Consider the following 20,732-nt stretch of genomic DNA (forward strand, 5'->3'; position numbering starts at 1 on the left):
TAATTTCTTGGAATAGCGTATATTTTTAATTCAGTATTATTAAAATTCTATAATTTGAAAGATTTTTTAATGTTAAATGTATGTAATTATGTATTTCAACATATTTTTAAATTTTAATAGGCCTATTATTATTACCAGTAGGTCAAAGGAAAATTTGTACAAAAGAAATGAATGAACTCGACTAACAAAAATAAATTTTTTTGCTTAAAATAGAGTTTCACTCACCTCCAAAAGTAGCTTGAGAACTCCAAACCAGCTCGTATAATAACCTGAAACAACAATCGCACTTAGTACACAACAAACTAACCCCTTTGATAACAAATTCTTTTGCAAGCGTTTCGATAAACAAAACCGTACCCCCAACAAAAAAAATAATGTAGCCCGGAAAAATCCCGGAATCGCGAAGTGTGTCCTTTGATCATAAATTCTTTTCCGTATTTCGCCCACTTGTTAGTTTGACCTCCAGAAAAAAAATCCAGATCATAATCATAATTGCACTTGACATAGTTTAGCGGCGTAGGGAATTAAACATGACGGTGAGCACACACACATGTAAATATTGTAAAACCTGCGCGGGGAGGGCGAAGAGGGGGGCGTCGGCCCCCTTTGGATGGCGGCAACGTCTTTGTGTCGTCGGTAAGCGAATCTTTATCAAAAGAAAAACCTTTGAACCGTCATAAAAGCCACTTGGAAACCCATCCGGGAGCTTTGCGCGTGGTTTCTTGTTCGCATCCAGGTTCTGGATTTTCTTTCATTCAAATTGACACTTGACCGACCGATACGCGAGATTAGGTAAATTGGATTTGCCCCTGGAGGGACGTTATACGTATTTGCGAAGCTTTTTTCAGCGGTGCTTCGGCTAATCTTTAATAAAGGGAAAGTGAAAACAAAGAGGATTTTTATTGGATTATGCTAAAGTGGATATTAATTAAATATTTTTATATTTTTTGGAGCTATATCGGTTTATTGGTTATATATTAACCTCTCTATTATTAATTTTATCATAGTAAAGAAAAAGTTACATATATTTTGAAAAAAGTAGTTCTAGTATTTTATGAAATTGAACATGAAAGAGTATACAGAATGATTTACCAACTTATTCATTAGAAGTTTATGGAGAACGGAAAAGGGTATTGATTTGAAAAAAATTAAAGGTCAAAAATAGATAAAAGTAAAATAAAACAACCGTACATTTAGCCGACCTTTATTTAGTATCTAGCAGCATATCCATTATTTCTAATAACTTCTAAATAATTTTTTTATTGCTTTCCACTGATTTTGCACTCCTTCGTAGAGTTCATTCAAATTTGACAGTCTTTATGAATGGATTTTCCGATCAATTTCATCCTAAAGATTTTCAATTGGATTGAAGTCTGAGCTTTGTGCTGATCAAGACATTACACATATTCTTTGATAAGCGAACCATTCTTTAACTAACTAACTAATGTTATCTTCGGCCAATGGAAGCATATGATTCTTCAGAATGTAACGATGAACAAAACAGTCCATTATGCCGTTTATCTTAACTAGCAGGCCCATATCAAACCCAGAAAAACATCCTCAAACCATAACGCCTCCATCACCATACTTCTTCACAGTATGTCTAGTGTTAGTACTTGGGATTATACCTTTCATTAATTGGTCTTGTCACTCCTAAAATGCCATCAGATTTGAATAATTGGAACCAACATTCATCGGAAAACAAAATTGTATTCCACTGCTCATCTGCTCTAATTTTTGCAGAGATGAAAGGCCTTTTTGCTGAGTTTCAAGCACAGAGACCAGCTTCTTTTAGCCTTCGTTTTATGGAAGTGACCGACAAGTGACCGACGTTTATTTCTTGATTTATGCAGGATGTAAGAATATTTGTCTACGGCTCTGTTAGTTTTGATTTTGCTTCCATATTTGGGAACTCCTTCCAGTGAATTTCTTCTGCCAAATTTGAAAATCGTTCTAGAAAAGACCGCAACCATTCCGGAAATTTGTTGTTTAATTTGTATCGAAAATATATGTTTAATAAAATATAAATTTTAAAGAAAAATATGCTATTTGATAAATTTTTGCCACATTTATCAGTAATATTTTTTTCTGACTCATTCGATTAGCAATTTCTGAGACATGGTCGGCATTATTGGGCCACCGGTTACATAAATAGCGACGATTTGGTGGGTGCACTCGAGCAGATGGTCCGGTAATGAAGATGTTCCGTGGTCCAATCGTAAATATGGCATTAGCAAACGGCGTGCACACACCGCACATAAAAATTCGTAATTAAATATCTCAGCTTTTAATTGTAATTTATTCTATGGCTCCGTACAGGCCTGTAATTAAGCGGAATGGGTGTTGTGCACGCGAATAACGAACTGCAACACTCCGCGTTCGGGGTCTGCGCCTGAAAACATGGATTGGTCGGATTCGCAGCGAAAATGCTGATTTTTTAATTAAATTTAATTGGAAACAATGACAAGAATATTAATGTGTTTCGCGCCCCGTTTCCATACGCGAGTGTGTGCACTTGATAATTTGTTATTTTTATGCAAACGTTTGTTTGTTTTTTGGGTGTCTGTGAAGTTTTATTGGCGGCTCGTGGGAATGGAACATTTTACGGTTTTGAAATAATAAATCGAGTTGGGTTTATCATTTTTGTCACAATATTATTGTCGGTACAGTGTCATCAAACGTTTTAAGTTAAAATCAATATTGATGGAACTGATCTAATTGTAAAAAATAGGTGGATTGGCAGAAATTGATAATATACATGGCTTTTGTTTGATCATCTTTTGACACCTTCATTATTTTTAATTAATTTAATTGTGAGTGCATTGCCCAACTGTCACAAGAGGTGAATATATATTTTTAAATTAAGTATCGAGTTTTTCCAGTCAGATATTGAAAAGTTTTTACTAATGAAATTTCAATCAAATCAATTTCCATAACAAATATGATAATTTAGAATTTATATCTGTAAAAAAATGTATATTATTCGAGATACATGAAAGTCTCAGGTTAAAAAATCAATCTATATATGCAATTCTGTCTATTGTTTTATACTGCTCAAATTCTTCAGAGGCTGATGTACATTACTCGGGATATATAAAAGTTTCAGGTTAAAAAAAATGTTTGAAATATTCAAAAAGACTTTTTAGAGTCCTCAAATTAGTATCTCCAGAGGTTGTAAAACAGCTGCAATTTTTGTAAAATGTGGACGGTAAAGAAAACTCTTTATTTATACTTATAAGTTTATTGACTTGAAGGAAAAGATAAAGTTAAAAAATCACCATATATTTGAAATTTTGAAAAAAACTTAATAATGTTTAAATTAGTATTTCCAAAGGTTGACGTAAAAAAATTTGGAAGATAATCCAAATAACATTTTTATACTTTTTTTAGTATTTAATGCGTAACCACCACTTTATTTTAAAAGCTACAATCAAAAAACATTAACAGAAAAAATAGCAAACGTTCTGAAATTTTGTAGAAATGAGTGATGTTGGACGACCTCAACCATTTTTCCACCCTATATATTCCTATGCAAAATGCTCAAACGAATGCATCCATTCAAATATCATTCCATCATCTTTAAAATCCGACGCAAACCACTTGATAATCCCCCTCGGTGTGAAGTAAAATTTTTCGAAAAAATAACGACTTAATTAAACCCGCGGGAGCGTATCGGGGAGGGCGTTTAAAATCGCGTGAGAAAAAAACGTCACGGACAGAGTGGGGAAGGAACATCGGGAATCCTCCCGAGCGCCACTCCATTTCTGTAGTCCCACAAACCTTGTTCATTCAAATCAAATGCAATCTCGTCCAGAATTATGAGATAAACATATTACAAATTAAAAAAAAATGAGCACAAATTTTATTCCTTTTTTAATAAAAATACTAGGCTTGAATACAACTTAGTTGTAATTGGAATCATGGACTAATTACGTGTTAAAATATCAACATCCTTTAAATATCATTAATTAGTAATTAATCTGTATGTTAAAGATTATAATAAATTGTCCAATGATAAATTTAACTAACAAACGTTATCCAAGATTAATTAATACTTTGAATATTTATCCCTATAATTAAACTTACTGTAAACATTTTCTATGTAAATATTTTCAACGTTTCAATCCGAGAATGAAATCAAAAGTTAAGAAAGCTCGAGATATTGTTAAATTTCTGCGGTTCGTAAAAAGTGAATTTTACTCAATTGCAAATATCCCGCGTCACTCGACGGGCTCCTTCGAGAATCAAAAGCCTGCTTTGCATCTCAATGTCGCCGTATTCCGTCGCAAACAATAACGTGAATTTATTCCGGAGCTTTTCGAATTACGCTTTTTCCCTCTCGACAAGCCCGAAACTCGGTGGAAAGCGAGAGGGGACCCTAATGTGAAAAAATGTTAATCTAGTCCTAAACCAAAGTATTTTAAACCTATACATTTTGAATGAGGATGTTGAATTTAAATTTACAAACATATTATAAAATATGTATACACAGAAAATACTTCTCTAAGGACCGTTTCATCAGGTTTCAACCCATTTTCCAAACTTGGCCTGTTTTCAAAGATGATTCACGAGTATTTTGCACAATATATTGCTTAATTTTAGAAAAAGAACGATTTTGATGTTGATTTAAAAAATTACCATGAGTCGAGCCCCACGTAAAACGATTGAGCTGCTTATTTTAGTTGGAATTTTTGTTAATTTAATAAAGTTAAATTTTCTCAAAGTAGTTGCCTAATAAGTAAATCCAATAAGCCAAATTCAAAACAGTCTCCATTTCCGCCTGCATGGATTTAGGTCGTGGAGTAAATTGATAAAACGAACCCTTTTAACGTTGCACGGTGCATTTCAAACGAAATTAAGTCGTCCCTTTTCATTAGTTATCTCTAATTACCATGCAAATCCACCCAAAACCGTCCGACCACGTCTCGCGACTGCATGATAGATGTAAATGGGTTCCGGTACGCAAAATATAACTTAACGCGTGTTGGCCGTTTAATAAATCCAGAACAAGTCGACGTCCCGACGCGGACTTGGTGAAATATGGTCCGGGGGCGTAAAATATCTTTTTTGAACCGCTTTTAGAACTTCTGGCAAGAAAATATTTTTTACATTCATTTTTTTAATTATTTAATTTGAATGATTTATTATTTATTTATGACTCTGTACAAAATTAAAAATATTAAAAGTTATATATTATACGAGGGTGGTCTGAAAATTTTCCGACCTAACAATGATACAAAACTTTTTTCTCTTAAATTTTTTATTTATTTTTCTACATAGTCTCCTTGTAACTCTACACACTTCTTCCAGCGATGCTCCCATCTCTCTAACCCATCCAAATAGTACTCGGCACTTTTATCTGTAAAATAATTGTTCACAAAGGTTGCCTCCTCATTTGACGAAAATCTCTGTCCTCAGAGCGGAGTTTTTAGATGAGGGGATAAAAAGAAGTAGCTTGGGGCTAGATCTGGTGAGTAAGGCGGTTGGTCAAGGAGTTCAAATCGTAATTCGTGGATTTTCGCCATGACAACCACTGAAGTCTGAGGCGGTTTTTCTACAAATGTGACCGTTTTTCCACAATTTCTGTCTTCAGTTTATCAAGTAATGATGCGTAGTATGCTCCTGTAATGGTTTTTCCTTTTTCAAGGTAATTAATTAAGATAACTCCACGACTATCCGAAAAAAACAGTTTTTGCGTGTTTTGGAGCCGGTTCCCCCTTTGCAGTCCACTGTTTTGACTCTATTATTGTTTCGGGCGTATAATGGTTTCAATAACAGTAATCAATCGGCGCCAAAACATGGATTTATTGCGCCTAAACTACGCCAACAGAACGTTGGAAATGTTCATTCGAACACGTTTTTGGTCTAACGTGAGCAAACGCGGCATCCAATACGCGGACAGCCTTATCATGTCTAAATCTTGATTTAATATGCAACAGACACGTTCTTTGGACATGCTATCTCTCTCACTTTAATTCGGCGGTCGTTTAACACTATTTGGTGAACTTTAGCAATGTTATCATCAGTAGTTGCAGTTTTTGGGCGCCCTGAACGTTCGTCGTTTCCCAAGCACTTACGGCCACGTTTAAATTCAAATGCCCAAAATTTCATTGTGGTAAATAATGGTGCAGAGTTCCCATTTCCCGAGTCCAATCTTTGATTTGCTTAGGCGTATTGTCTTTCAATAACAAAAATGTAATAACAACTCGATACACAATATTTTCCATTTTCACAAAAACACTCAAATCGACTCACTCAAACGACTGTCAACTAAAAACTGCGCGTCCAAAATGGCCTAAACATTGGTTAGTAACTATCAAAAGATGCACAACTACGTTCACTAGCTTTTATTGACTAGTGCGGCCAGGAAGCCGTTGAAGTCGAAAACTTTTCAGACGGCCCACGTATTACACACTGTTTACCAGAAATAACAAAAGAAATTTTTAAAATTTTTTGTAACAATTATAAATAAAAATCTATTTTTAAATAAATATATAAAGAGTGTATATGATTATTTTTTTCGTTTTCAGAAAATATTAATAATAATCAATTGTTATTGGTGTGGTGGGTTTATTTCTTGGAATAGTGTATCTCAAATTTAGTACTAAATTAAACTTTAATTATTTAAACAAAATTAGACTTACAATTTATTTATACAATTTATTAAATACAAAAAAAGTATTAATAAAATATCAAATATAAGATAAAACTAAAAAATAATAGTCACTGCAAGTGCACTGTAAGTAATAAAAATATATTTATAAAAATATGAAAATCACAAATTATATAGAAAACTTCTGATTATAAATCTTTTATGTTTTATGATTTACAATTAATAAAGTAAAATAAATAAATAAAATTAAATATATAAAATAAATATACATATTGATGATTAATATTAAAAAAGTCTCGAGTTAATTTGAATTAGCACGCATAATTAAGCAAAATAATCAAGAACACTTAAACAAAATATATTTATAATTAATAAAAATCGTATTTAATATAAAATTGTTAAATGTAAACAATAATAAAAGTATTGCTTAGTACAGTAGTAATAATATCAATGCGTTTCAATAAGAAATTAATGCTCAAACTAACCTAATAAACTAACTTAACAAACATTTCAGTAAAATATACCAAAATTTTCTATAAATTTCCATGACACCCTGTGTTTTTATCACAAAAAACAAATAAATGAAAAATGGAACACAATACTACACATTTACAAACTCAACACAACAAGACAATTCCTGAAAATTATCGAAAAACCATGGAAAAATCGAAACACATCCGAAATTTCACAAATCAGTATAAATATAGAAAAAAATTCAGAAAATATGGAACACCACACTACATATTCATAAAATTAACATTATTTAAAAATATAAAATATTTACTAATAAAATATGAAAAATAAGATAAAACTGGTCTGTTCAAACCTTATTGAAATGTTTCGCAAACGTCAAAAATAATCAATATTTGTTCTTGTCTCCAAAACAGCAATTCTAAGAAATACTATCAAATGCTGCGAGCGTTGAAAAATGCACAGCTTACTTAGACGTCACAAGTCTTTCGTCCTTCTCTAACACCTCTAAATATGTATTTCATTCAGTTTCACTCTTGCTGGGTTAAATGCAAAATTCGAATTTTAAATTGAATGAAATCGAATAAATGCAATTTGAATGTTTACTAACCAATGATGCAGACTTATCATAAGTATATATTGAATTAAATGAAAAATTTGCTGTTAAATGTAAAAAATTAAATTCCTCACTGAATTATTTGTTTATTTTAAATCTAGGAACTTACCAAGACAGCTTTAGTTTTAAATAACACAAAAATTGTTTTCGCTTGATTCATAATTTGTTCTTAATTAGTCCATAATTAGTTGTACAAAATTAAGTTGATCCTTTATTCCAAATATTTGTATTTATTTTACGTTTACCAGTATACTTCTTTGTAATATTACATGGCAGCCATTACAAATTCATGGCCAACTATAAATATACGTTCCAATAAGACATACCCTAAATTTTGAAACATTGTTACAGAATCTTCCTTTTAAATTACACACAAATCAGTCGGATAAAATATAAAACACTATTCGACGTAATTACAGTAATAAATACGATTAAAAATCCGTAAAAACTGCCGAAAAATTAAGACAAATCGGGGACGCGTCTATTCTCAACAAAAGCCGGAGAAATTACAGAATTTGCGGTAACCGACGCGCCGACCAATCAGAATGCGACATACTTGATTGTTTTGGATCCTGAGACTACACACATTTTACATATTTCAATTATTTGCAGTTACTTTACTACATTAACCAGTCTAAACTAATTTAATACATTTGTCTATACATTTTACTATTAATTATATATAATTTTATGCTTTCTCAGCAAATATGTATATAATGATTTCGATAATATGTTAAAAGAATAAAAACATAAGTGTTTTATTACAGTGATAATAATATGAATGCACAACAAAATGAAATTATTGCCCAAACTAACCTAATAAATAGTTTCAATAAAACATACCAATAATTTCTACAAATTTCCATGTCATCCTGCGTTTTTATTGAACAAATCAATTGAAGAAAAAGTAGAACACAATACTACACATTTACAAAACAATTCCTCTAAAATCGACGAAAAACCGTGTTAAAATTGCAGACGCGTTTTATACTCATAGAAATCTGTCAAAAATGCACTTTGCAACCGTCGACCGATATAAATGCAACCGTATATGCCAGTTATTGTGACTTTTGTAAACGACACACATTTGACCCATTTAATTTATATGCATTCAGTTTCAAGTAAGTATTTTAATGTAAATTGTATTGTAAAATATTTTAAGAATAAATTAGATACATTCTTACATTCTTTTACAGTTGTCGCCACAACAAATATCCTAACCTTAAAAACAGTGTCGGTAAAACACCCGTTCACAAATCAGTCGGAGAATACAGAACACCGCACGACACATTTACAACATCAACACAACAGAAAAATGCGTGTGAAAATGGAGAATAACTAAGGTAAAACTGCCAACACGTCTTGTCCCCATCAAATTAAAACTGCATTATTTACTTGTTCACCGTCGACCGGTAGTAATATGATTCCTGGAAACCGCAGACGGTTGACCTATTTAATTTATATGTGCCGTTATTTTTAAATATAAAACTATATTTTCAAACAATTTAATTTAAATATTTTTGGCAAGGTCCTATTAGTTGTTTGAATTAATGTCTGACTATAAAAAGTCAAAACAAGAATATTTGGTAAATATTGGCTTTAATTTGAACAAATGCGAATATTAAATATTTATTTTGTTATAGAATATGCAAATATACATCAACTATTTATTAATTTAAGTTTTCTTTAAAACAATAATTTACTTTGTATGTTACTGAAGAAAGGTAGAACTAAGAGTATTACTAGAATTGTTTTGGTTAATTTATGTCTGTTAAAAGTTGAAACATGAATTTTTGGTGAAGGATAAGATTGATCTGAGCAAATAGATGAATACAAATGTAAGAATACACTTTAATTAAATTTTTTTACAAAAACAAATTATTTTGTGTGACTGAAGAAACGAAGATTAAAAAGTTTTATTAGAAAGAATTTTATCAAATTCTGTTCAACAAAAATTATGAAAAATTGTTTGTATAAAATTTGCAAAACATCATATAATCTGAACTACAAAATAATTTTTTCACAACTAATTAATTCCTAATTATCAGCAAATTATAAACTAGATGAAAAAGATTTCTATGTCGATTAAAGTTATGTTTACATGGTTGACGTGAAGGTTTCAACCTATCCAAAATTTAAAACAATAATTAAGCGACAAAATTAACTTTTTCATAACTAATTAGCGATTAATTAACGATAAATTCTCCACTTAGTTTCGTGATAATACAATTCATACATATAAAAACATTAAATTAGAATAATCACTATAAATCCGAATATAACTGTTTTATAATGTTCTATGTTCATACATACAAATGCAATTAAAATAATATTAATAAATGTAATGATAAAAACAATAGCTAAAATTTGGTAATTTTAATTAATGGTTTTCATCGAAGATGTATTAATCAGCAGAATTTTAATATCTGAATATGATAAAGGATATAAAATGTCTGATCTATACAAAAAGTGATGCGACAAAATTGCAATGAAAATCAAAAATGAAAAAAAGGCTGTAGAGCAAAGATGGATGTTTACGACAGCATAATCGAGACGGGGGATGGATAAATAATCGTGTTCTCATATTTGCAACGTGGCAGTCACATCAACGAAAAAAGGCGCCATTAATCATCCGAGTTTAATTTGATCGTTGATAAGTCGCGTTAGCGCCAGAGACCGGCTAATGATTCCGCGAAAAACGCTTTTCCGAAACGATCGTCGCGACGTTTTTTTCCACCGTCCCCGGATTTGTTTTGTGCATGTTCGGTCGCATCTGGCGCGAAATTCCGCGCACATAAAGGCCGAATCAGTTGGCGTTGCATACGAGATGCCCATCCATCATTCCCGGGATAAAAAGTCCGTCACCGACTTGTTATGCACGGCCGATGGGAAAATTTCGACGTGATGAATTATACTTTGGGGTGAATTACTCTCTCTGGTCCGACTTTTCGGATGTGCGCTCTGCGGGTTAAAGCGAAAAATTGTCATTGTTACGATTCGGGAACATGTGTGGGAGGTTCTGGTGATCAAACAATCGTTACGATTTCACGAGCCTTTGTGCATTTTTAAATGAAGCCGCAGCGGTGACATTGTTTTGTGGTGTGCGTCTCGTTGAATCTGGTGAAACATCCCGTTTCGTTTTGTTCCCTTTACTTTCTAGTCGGCCGCACGCCTTATTCGGCTTTCAAATGCATATAATTAGCAGGTGAAATGTGCAATTATGTCAGGGAACGCGGAATAAAAATTTGGCTGTGCTTATATGGAATTAGGAGAGAGCTGCATGCATCGTAAATGAACGAAGAATTTAGGTTGTGCAAACATAAATTGTCATATTTTGCACGTCGTTTAACTCTGGAGTCTTCTCGTGCATGAGACCTTCTGATCTAAGTCCTTTGAAACAAGGAGTTGCAAATTATATTTACTTTTCTCACGTTCACACTCTCGTTTTTCATTTCATACTCACATTTAAAATGTTCTCATTATTTTTAAAGTGTCTTTATTACCTACAGATGTTTCCTGAATCAGATTGTTTCTATTCAGGAACAGTGTGGTACATGACACTTCCAACGATGATGTATGAGGTGCTGAACTTGTTTCCTTAGTTAGGTGGCCAACAGATCTTGAAACTCCGTAACCTGGTAAACTTGTTAGGCATTCCAGGTTGGCCTAAATACAAGTATAATGGCATTCCGCCACTATCTCGTTATTTTTATTGTTTCTGGCGTCTCCCCGTACATGGGACCTTTTGGTCTAGGACTTTCTTTGAAATTAGAAGTTACTTATATTTATTCTTTCCAGTTTATTTTTTCGTTATTTCATGCCCACACCTACATGTTCTCTTTCTCTTTTATATATCTTTATTTTCTATAGATGTAGAATATGGTTGTTTTTATTCACAAATAATCTGATACATAACTCACCCAAACCTGATGTATGAGGTGATCATTTATTTCCATCGTTAGGTAGCCAATAGTTTTGGAAGCTTCATAACCTGGTAAACTGGCAATACAATAAATCGTCATCGAGTATGACTATTTATTCATTTCATACCCACACTTACATGTTCTCTTTCCCTTTTAGCCATATTTATTCTCTAGAGATGTTCCTTGAATCTAGTTGTTTTAATTCACGAATAATTTCCTTCGTTAAGTAGCCAATAGATTTAAAGGCTCCATAACCTGGTAAACTGGCAATATATAGTATGTAGGACCTTTTGATTTAGACCATTCTTTGAAACAAGATGTCCCAGTTTATTATTTCTTCCTTTCTTCATTTCATATCCACATTTACATTTTCCCTTTTTCTTTTAGATATCTTTATTCTCTACAGATGTTCCCTGAATCAGGTTGTTTTAATTCATGAAGAATTTGATACATAATACACCCATGATGTATGAAGTGCTGCACTTATTTCCTTCGTTAGGTGGCCAAGTGTTTTTGAAGATCCGTAACCTGGTAAACTGGCAATATAATAAGAAGTCACATATTGGTAGGTTACATTGTTACGCATTCCAAGTTGGCTTAAATACAAGTATAATGACATTCCGCCACTTAAAAAATATATTTCGTTATTTTTATTGTTTCTGGCATCTCCCCGTACATGGGATTTTTTGGTCTAGATCGTTCTTTGAAATTAAAAGTTACACATTATATTTATTCTTCCGAATTTATTGTTTTTTATTTCATGTCCACACTTACATGTTCTCTTTCTCTTTTATATATCTTTATTCTCTATAGATGTAGAATCTACTTGTTTTTATTCACAAATAATCTGATACATAACACACCCAAATATGATGTATGAGGTGAGCATTTATTTCCGTTATTAACTGGCCAAAAGTTTTGGAAGCTTCATAACCTGGTAAACTGACAATACAATAAATCGTCATCCAGTAATGACTATTTATTCATTTCATACCCACACTTACATGTTCTCTTTCCCTTTTAGACATATTTATTCTCTAGAGATGTTCCTTAAACCTAGTTGTTTTAATTCAAGAGTAATTTCCTTCGTTAAGTAGCCAATAGATTTAAAGGCTTCATAACCTGGTAAACTGGCAATATATAGTATGTAGGACCTTTTGATTTAGACCATTCTTTGAAACAATATGTCTCAGTTTATTATTTCTTTCTTTCTTCATTTCATATCCACACTTACATGTTCCCTTTTTCTTTTAGATAAATTTATTCTGTACAGATATTCCCTGAATCTGGTTGTTTTAATTCACGAGTAATTTTATACATAATACACCCAATGATGATGTATGAGGTGCGGCACTTATTTCCTTTGTTAGATAGCCAATAGTTTTAGAAGCTTCATAAACTGAAATTACAATAAGAAGTCCCCTTAGTGGTAGGTATAGTAGTGAGCACGTCAGGTTGGCCTAGATACAAGTATGATGACATCCCTCCACTTAAAAAATATAGCTCGTTATTTTTATTGTCTCTTCTCTTCTGTGGGAACTTTTGGTCCAAGTCATTCTTTGAAACTAGAAGTTGCATATTATATTTTTTATCTTTCCCAGTTTATTCTTTCTTTCACCATTTCATACTCATATTTACATGTTTTCTTTCTCATTTAGACATATTTATTCTTTACAGATGCTCCCTGAATCTGGTTCTTTTAATTCACGAGTAATTTGATACATAACACCCCCAAACATGATGTCTGAGATACAGCATTTATTCCTTCGTTAGGTAGCCAATAGTTTGAAGCTTCATAACCTGGTAAACTGATAGTACAATAAGAAATCACCTAGTGGTTTGTTTTATGGTAAAGCGCGTTAGGTTGATCTATAATGGCATTCCTTATGATGACTTTCTTTTAGGATATGTTTGTTTTCTCGTCATATGATTCCTCAAGCAAATTGTTTTGATTCATCCTCTTAAAAATATATTTCCAAAGTCTCCTCATACATGAAACATTGTTGTAAACAACAAACCCGAGGGATTATCGATTAGCCTCCGAGTTCGCGTACGCCTTGTAAAAACGCCGTCCCATAAATGAAATTGATCTCGCGTAACGTACGAGAATCAGTTCGACGTGAAACAAGGAGGAAAACGACGAAGGTGTCCGGGCATCTCAACCCCCGGTCCCGGTCCCGTGCGCTCATGAATAAAACCGAGCGGTAAAAGAATGCGCCGCGTAGATTTCGCCGAGAACACAGACCGAAATTTATGGGCGAACTGATAGATTGTAAAACTGGAGGAAGTCTTTAGGAAATCCGCGTCCGTTTACCGCCGCGCCGAAAATGGAAAAGTATTGAAAAAGTTATTTTGCATAACTCCGGATTTCTCATTTGCCTCTTGTTCATTTTGCCGTCGGCCAAATCTAATTTGAAAAATTGCTAATCATAAAACTCGAATCTTCGTTACGTGCAGCCGTTTCGTGAATTATTGCACTTCCGGCACTGAATCTCAATCGCGTTTTATTCATTTTTTGTCTTTATTTCAATTAACAATTGTAATAGTAAGATGATTTATTTCTACCAGGGTTTGTAAAAACAAGATACAGGGTGATTCATCCAACTTTTTCATAGGAAATTTATGGAGAACGGAAAAAGATATTGATTTGAAATTTTTATAGCAATTATAACTTGACTTGAACTACTTTTCTAATTCATTTTGATCAAATTTTCATTTCCGGTTTCGCCGGAAGTTTTATCAACTTTGTCATTTTTAATGGAATACACTCTATATTTTTAATTTACAAATTTTACACGGGATTACAAATAAAATGACTAAATTACATCCTATGTCTAAACTCAATATTTTTTGAGATTGTTTCTCCAACAATTTTGACAGGTTGATGGTCTAACTAAAATGTCTGTAAAGCCACCAATTTTGATACTGGAAAGTTCATACACGTTATACAAATCCATCCTATAAAGAGACATCATTAGTACTACTAAATATTATACAGGATGTTAATTTTTTAGGTTAAATTATATGCATCTTAAAACATCAATAAATTTATTTTCAAAATAATGTCATGTATATTTTAACATAATTAAATTTAATATTAAAAAATATTTCGATTTGTATAAGCATACACCCTATACTATCAGTACTCATAGGCAATGAGCTTTGTTTTTATTTAGATTTTAGATAAAATCGTACCAATACCAATCGCAATTTTTTTAATTTTCAATTTAATTATGTTAAAACATACATGTTGTTCCATTGAAAATAAAATTATTAATGTTTTAACACAACGAACATAAATAAAATTTGACATACAATGAAGTCGTAGATGACTGATAGTTATTATTATAAGGAAAACACAACTCACTGAATATATATGTTTTATAGGAATCTCGATATTTATAGTAAAAAACAATTAATATTTGTTTTTTGAATGTTTAACATATTATTACTTATAACTCTATAACAAAAACCCGATTTTAGCCAGTAAAATAGCACTGAATACAGAATAAAAATATCTTGTATAAAACCACCCTTTCCACCTTTTATAAAAAATGGTTGATGGTTTTAGGCAATTTAGCAGATGTCAAATATATGGCAAATTTAGATTGATACAACATTTATATAGTTTTTATAAAAGTTTATATCTTCTTCCATTTAAAAGAGGGATGGAAAAGAAAGAGACTTTTTATGACTTCACTGTCTAATAATATTGAATATATTAAATTAATAATATACCAAAATCCGAAGTGAGTGAAAACTGATTCAAGAAAGACTATAAATTTGATTAGTTTAGAATACTACTGGAATTCTGTGAATGAGTTGATGAGTTCAATGATAACTTGTCTCTGTTAAGCAAAGATTATAAAAACAAAATGTACAAAAGAAGACATCAATTTTACGGTTGCTTCCAATGATGTCATCAATTTTTTTACTTCACCCGTAGAGTATGGTTCAACATTTTTAATATACAATAAAATTCTGCGTTGAATGGTGTAAAATTTTTATGGTGGTCCCATTTGGAATAAGAAAGATAATGGCATTTAAAAAGGGGGAAATACCAAATATGTTCCTTCATATTACCAATATTGTCTCTTGATAAGATCACTTTTGTTAATATATGTAAGGATGAACGTTAGAATGATTAATAATAAGAATTTGTTATAATAATAATAATAATAATAATAATAATATAATATATGAAATTTTAACATCTCTCAAACTGTCTAAAATTCAAAACGTAATAGGTTCAGAATTTTACGTAGAATTAAAAAATCTAAATGGAAAGAAAAAAATGTAATTTCCGAATGATCAGAAAGTGATTGATTTGATTTCTCTTTTAGTTTATAAACTTCTAATAAATCACTGCTAAACAATCACAATAATGGCAGATGTACGATATTTTGATATTCTCAATAAATACCATGATTTTTAAGACAACTTTTATTCGCCCAAAAAAATCTAACACCGATTAGAAAATGGCTCCATAGCCACATATTGTGTTCGTGCATCACCAAACAAGAAAAAAATTGAGACGTTCCCATTATTTAGGTGAGTCACGTCGCGAATGTTTAGGACAAGTTTGCAGACAAGCTTTAAAAACCGTGTGGGACGCGACGTGGAAGTAAAGTGTCCCCGTTAACGTGCTACCGTGTGGAGAAACATGCACGTTTTTGGCGAGGATTTCATATTTTAACGCGAGGGGTTGGGAACTCCGCCGCGAAAACGGTCCGACGCACGAGGCGTCGAAATGAAAGGAGTCAGGCGGAAATTAAGACAATCACGAGATGAAGGATATGAGATGGTTTTTTTTTTTGTTGAAAACGCATAATTTATTAATAAAGCCAAATGTTGGGATTGGGATAACCGCATTTATTTAAGATAAGATACAGGACGATCGATAAAATAACATTTATGTAATTTCTAATTAGAGACTCATAAATAGTTGCTTGATAATCAACTCAGATAACATTAAAATAAACAACATAATGCAACGAATCAGTGGAAACATTCGGAACAATTTTTTTAAATATGTGGTTTCTTTATTTATATCAATAGATGATAATCTTCTGAAGACCAGAACATGCTTCCATATTAACTATTAATAGAATCAATATGAATATCCCAACAATGCGCTTGTGAAAAAAAAAATGATAAACAATCTTTATCTAATCTATGGAACACATTCAAATAAAAGCCACATGGTTCATTCTTTACCTGAATGATTATTGCCAATACAATATTTTATTACAAAATTACCCAACTACCGTGATTTTATGATTTATATCTATTGACCAGCCAAACATTGTAATCGCCCAAAATATTTACAGGGTAAATTTCTTTGAACACATCAAAGACAGACCTATTCTTTGTTTAAATATCGCGAATCCCTTTGACAGTGAACGTAATCCAATTATGGAAATGAACCCGTTACAGTGTAAAATAATATACTTCCCCGTTGCATGTTTCGCTAAAAATGCATTATGGCTATGCAAATGCCTTTATGGGGGCGCTTTATAGTCATAATACGGGTGAAAGGAAAAAAAGGAAACCCTCATTTTGGCAACGTAGAAAACGCACACAAAAGCTCAGGGAGTTTTATGTCCATCAATCAATTCGCAAATTTATGAGCCATTGCAAGGAGTTTTCTTCCGGTGGAATAATTTCTTGAAGAGTTTAATACCCTGGATATGTTAATATGTTGGCAACAAATTTTGATGTGTTCTGTGAACGAATTCCAATGTAAATATCTTAATATTGTAGTAGCATTAAACCTGTTCAGGTTACCCCACTGTACAGTAGCAGCGATAAGATAAAAAAATGATTTTATCCAATTTCTAGCCCAATAAATAAATAATAATAAAAACGTGGAAACGGTGGCAGCATAATGTTTGCACAGCTTAGAAGGCAAACTAAAGGTGTTACAATCTATAGACCCAATAACAACTATATTATTCCGACTCCGGTGTAGCTACCGTTTGATAATAAATTGAAAACATATAAATGGAACAACGTTGAGCATATCTTCAATCTGTGGAAGGAAGAGAAATGTATATAAGAGGAGCAGTTGTAGACGGTAGCATCGCATCTCGTCAATTATCCACCAAGAGCAACGAAGATAGCAAGACAGTAAACAAAGCATTTTAGCGTCGACGAGATATAGATAGTCGACTTACCGACTTATCACCAGATTACCGAACCGTCTAACATCACCATCACATGCGTACAGTTCGCCGACAAGTCACTTCGGCCGCCAAAAATTTGAACTCGCAGTAGGTCGTCACGGACTAGGTCTTTGCGGCACGCCGCAACAACCGTCCATCTCGCAAACTTCACCAAAAACGGGATCTCTCTCGTTCTTTCTCTATCTCTCTCTCATTCGCTGATCGCGTCTACATGATAAGGTGTTACGAATTCGTCGTGATAACGCCGCGTGGGTTCGCGTCGCCGGCCAAGACTGAAACGTTATCGGTTTCGGAACGAGGCTCCGGCACGCTTTTATCGTGCGATAACACCCCACCGACGACGATGCGGTGCGCGACGCGTTCTGGCGCGAGCGTCGCGACGCTCCGGCCGGTGTTGTTCCCGGGATTGGTCGGGGTGGTGAGTGTGGTCCAATCGGACGGGGGATGCAATCATTAAGGACAGTGATTGACGCGATTTGTTTGGGGGTATGATCCGCAAATTTGTGAAGGAGACTATCTTGACCAGCCCCTTCACTAATAATAACAATATAGTAATAATTGAATAAAATAAAAAGTATTTTTGATATTTGAATGGTGTACATCAATAATGCGACGTAACATTATTATTATTATTGTCATAGTCCTAGATTTGTTAACTTATTTTTTCGTCCAGCACACTGTTAAATAAGTACAAATTAACACTCCATTTTTATTTCACATGCTTTTGGGAATGGTTATATTTTTTTAAAATGTAGCCATTCTCCAGTATGACCAATTTGTCAGTTTTGTTTAGGAATTATAAATTTATTGTTAAATTGTTGTTATTCTTAGTATTTTGGGGGAAATGACCTGTATTATGTCAAAGGTTTTAATATTTAATAGTTCAGTTCATAATTTCCCCTGACTCAATTTTTTTAATATTTACACATCATATTTGTAACATCTATAGAAATTATAAGTGTAATGTTAAACATCAAAACATTTAAGTTGATATAAATAGATATATATAGATATGTATATTTAAATAATTTATGACCAGTTGTTAGTATTTTGTAAGAAATGACCTGTATAACTAAATTAGTTTTATATGATTTTAAATATTTCAATTTTTAACAGTTCTCTTACCATATAATTTCTCCTGACATATTTTGTTAATATTTACCTCCTCAATTTTATGGCTTCTATATAAATTATAAGTGTACTGTTAAACATAAAAACATTTAAACGGTTCTATATCTATAGATGTTTATATTTAAATAACTTACGACCAGTTGTTACTATTTTGTGAGAAATGAGCTGTGTCTAAAATAGTTTTATATAATTTTAAATGTTTAATATTTAATAGTTCACTTTCCATATAATTTTTTCTGACGTATTATTTAACTGAAAACTTCTTTAGCCGCGTTGGGCACTTTTTGGTAGGAGATAATCTTATGGGTACGCGTCACCGACATGCTCCTTCATCAATTGTTCAAAGTTTGGTTAGCAACCGAGGAATCGTGTTGATAGAGACGCACGCGTAGTATGCTGAGCGCCTTAGACACTTTTTGGATGGTTGAAATCTCGTGTGTTCGCGTCACCGACATGCTTATAGCAGTATATCTGTAGCTATACAGCTGACTTATAAGTGAAATTGAATGGTTTTAGTGTGAGTTCAATGTGTATATACTCTGCATTGTTGATATAGTATGTTTGTTTGATTATTATTTAAATGGCCATGTCCAATGATAGAAAACTCAGCATTACAAAATATAAAAGGACATCGACGCCGTTTTTTCATTTCTTACTTTAGTTACTATAAGCCTATTGTATCTATTTAGAATAAAATGAAATAATTGAAAGTACAAAAAGTCTAAGTATTGTTGAAATTAAAGATGACAATCATGCAAATAATTAAAATAATGTAAAAAATCAAGTACATTGAAATTTAAGTAAATACAAATACTATCTATCCATAAATAATATGATTGTAAATTAATTTTTATTTCAATTGAATTGTATTTATATTTTTCATGATTTTATACAACCCGTAATATATTTGAATAATAAAAAACGATATAAACATGCATATAATTGTTGCTCGGAGTGTCAGTAGATGTAAAAACCAGATTGATGTTGATAAATTTAATTCAAATATTATGTTTGAAGTTTTCACTTCTATCAGTCTCTATAACTGCCAATTTTATTTTATTTTATTTTATTTTATTTTTTTTTTTTTCATATTTATCCCTCAAAGTAAGTGTAGGTACTGTTTAACATCTAAACATTTAAACTGGTACAAATATATCTGTATATATCAAGTTATATTTTAATAACTGATCAGTTGTTAATATTTTGTGAGAAATAACATGCGTGTCTAAATTATTTTTCTACGATTTGAAATATTACCAATGATACTGACGACGACACAAGTTTGATGACAAAATATTGAAAAAAAATATATTTACGGGAGAATTACTCCAAAATATTTTCTTTAATGCAAAATAATAATGATAATAATAATAACAATATGTGGTTAATGATTTAAAAAGAATTTAAGTGAAAGAAAGTAAATGTATTCATTATTACTGGGGTTGTTTTGGTAGTTAACACACGCCCCATTTAAATGTAACTTATAAAAGGGGGTCGCCACTTCATCTCAGACAAAATCAAAACACCGCCGCATACAGTGATGTTTACTCAATTATATGCCCATAATGCATTCTTGGGACAAATTGCAGTCACCCCTCGAAATAATCGAAATTTACGATGCGGCTATAAAATACCATTTCACCCCACTTGTAACCGACTTCCATCTCTTCGGTTACTCCCTGCGATTGGTTGTAAATAAGAAAACGTTTCGAAATAAGATTCGTGTTATTTAATCAGGCGGAAGAGATTTTTCATTAATTCATACAAGACGATGTTTGTTCTAATTTAAAATT

The 20,732-nt window shown here is 32.2% G+C and overlaps 1 long non-coding RNA gene across 2 annotated transcripts in view; it reads right to left on the reverse strand.

Moving 5' to 3' along the window:
- LOC109600447 (uncharacterized) overlaps nucleotides 1-20,732 on the reverse strand; it is a 108,623-nt gene that overhangs the window by 72,901 nt on the left and 14,990 nt on the right. Inside the window, exons 1-2 of one of the 2 annotated variants that reach the window (XR_007547322.1) lie at nucleotides 17,800-18,035; nucleotides 226-269 (exon numbers count right to left, since the gene is read on the reverse strand). This is a non-coding gene — a long non-coding RNA (uncharacterized LOC109600447). Of the gene's footprint in view, nucleotides 1-225; nucleotides 270-17,799; nucleotides 18,036-20,732 lie in introns of those variants that run through there. The other variant, XR_007547321.1, reaches the window with a different exon arrangement.

The sequence above is a fragment of the Aethina tumida genome, chromosome 2 (assembly GCF_024364675.1).
Source record: "Aethina tumida isolate Nest 87 chromosome 2, icAetTumi1.1, whole genome shotgun sequence".
Classification (NCBI taxonomy): domain Eukaryota; kingdom Metazoa; phylum Arthropoda; class Insecta; order Coleoptera; family Nitidulidae; genus Aethina; species Aethina tumida.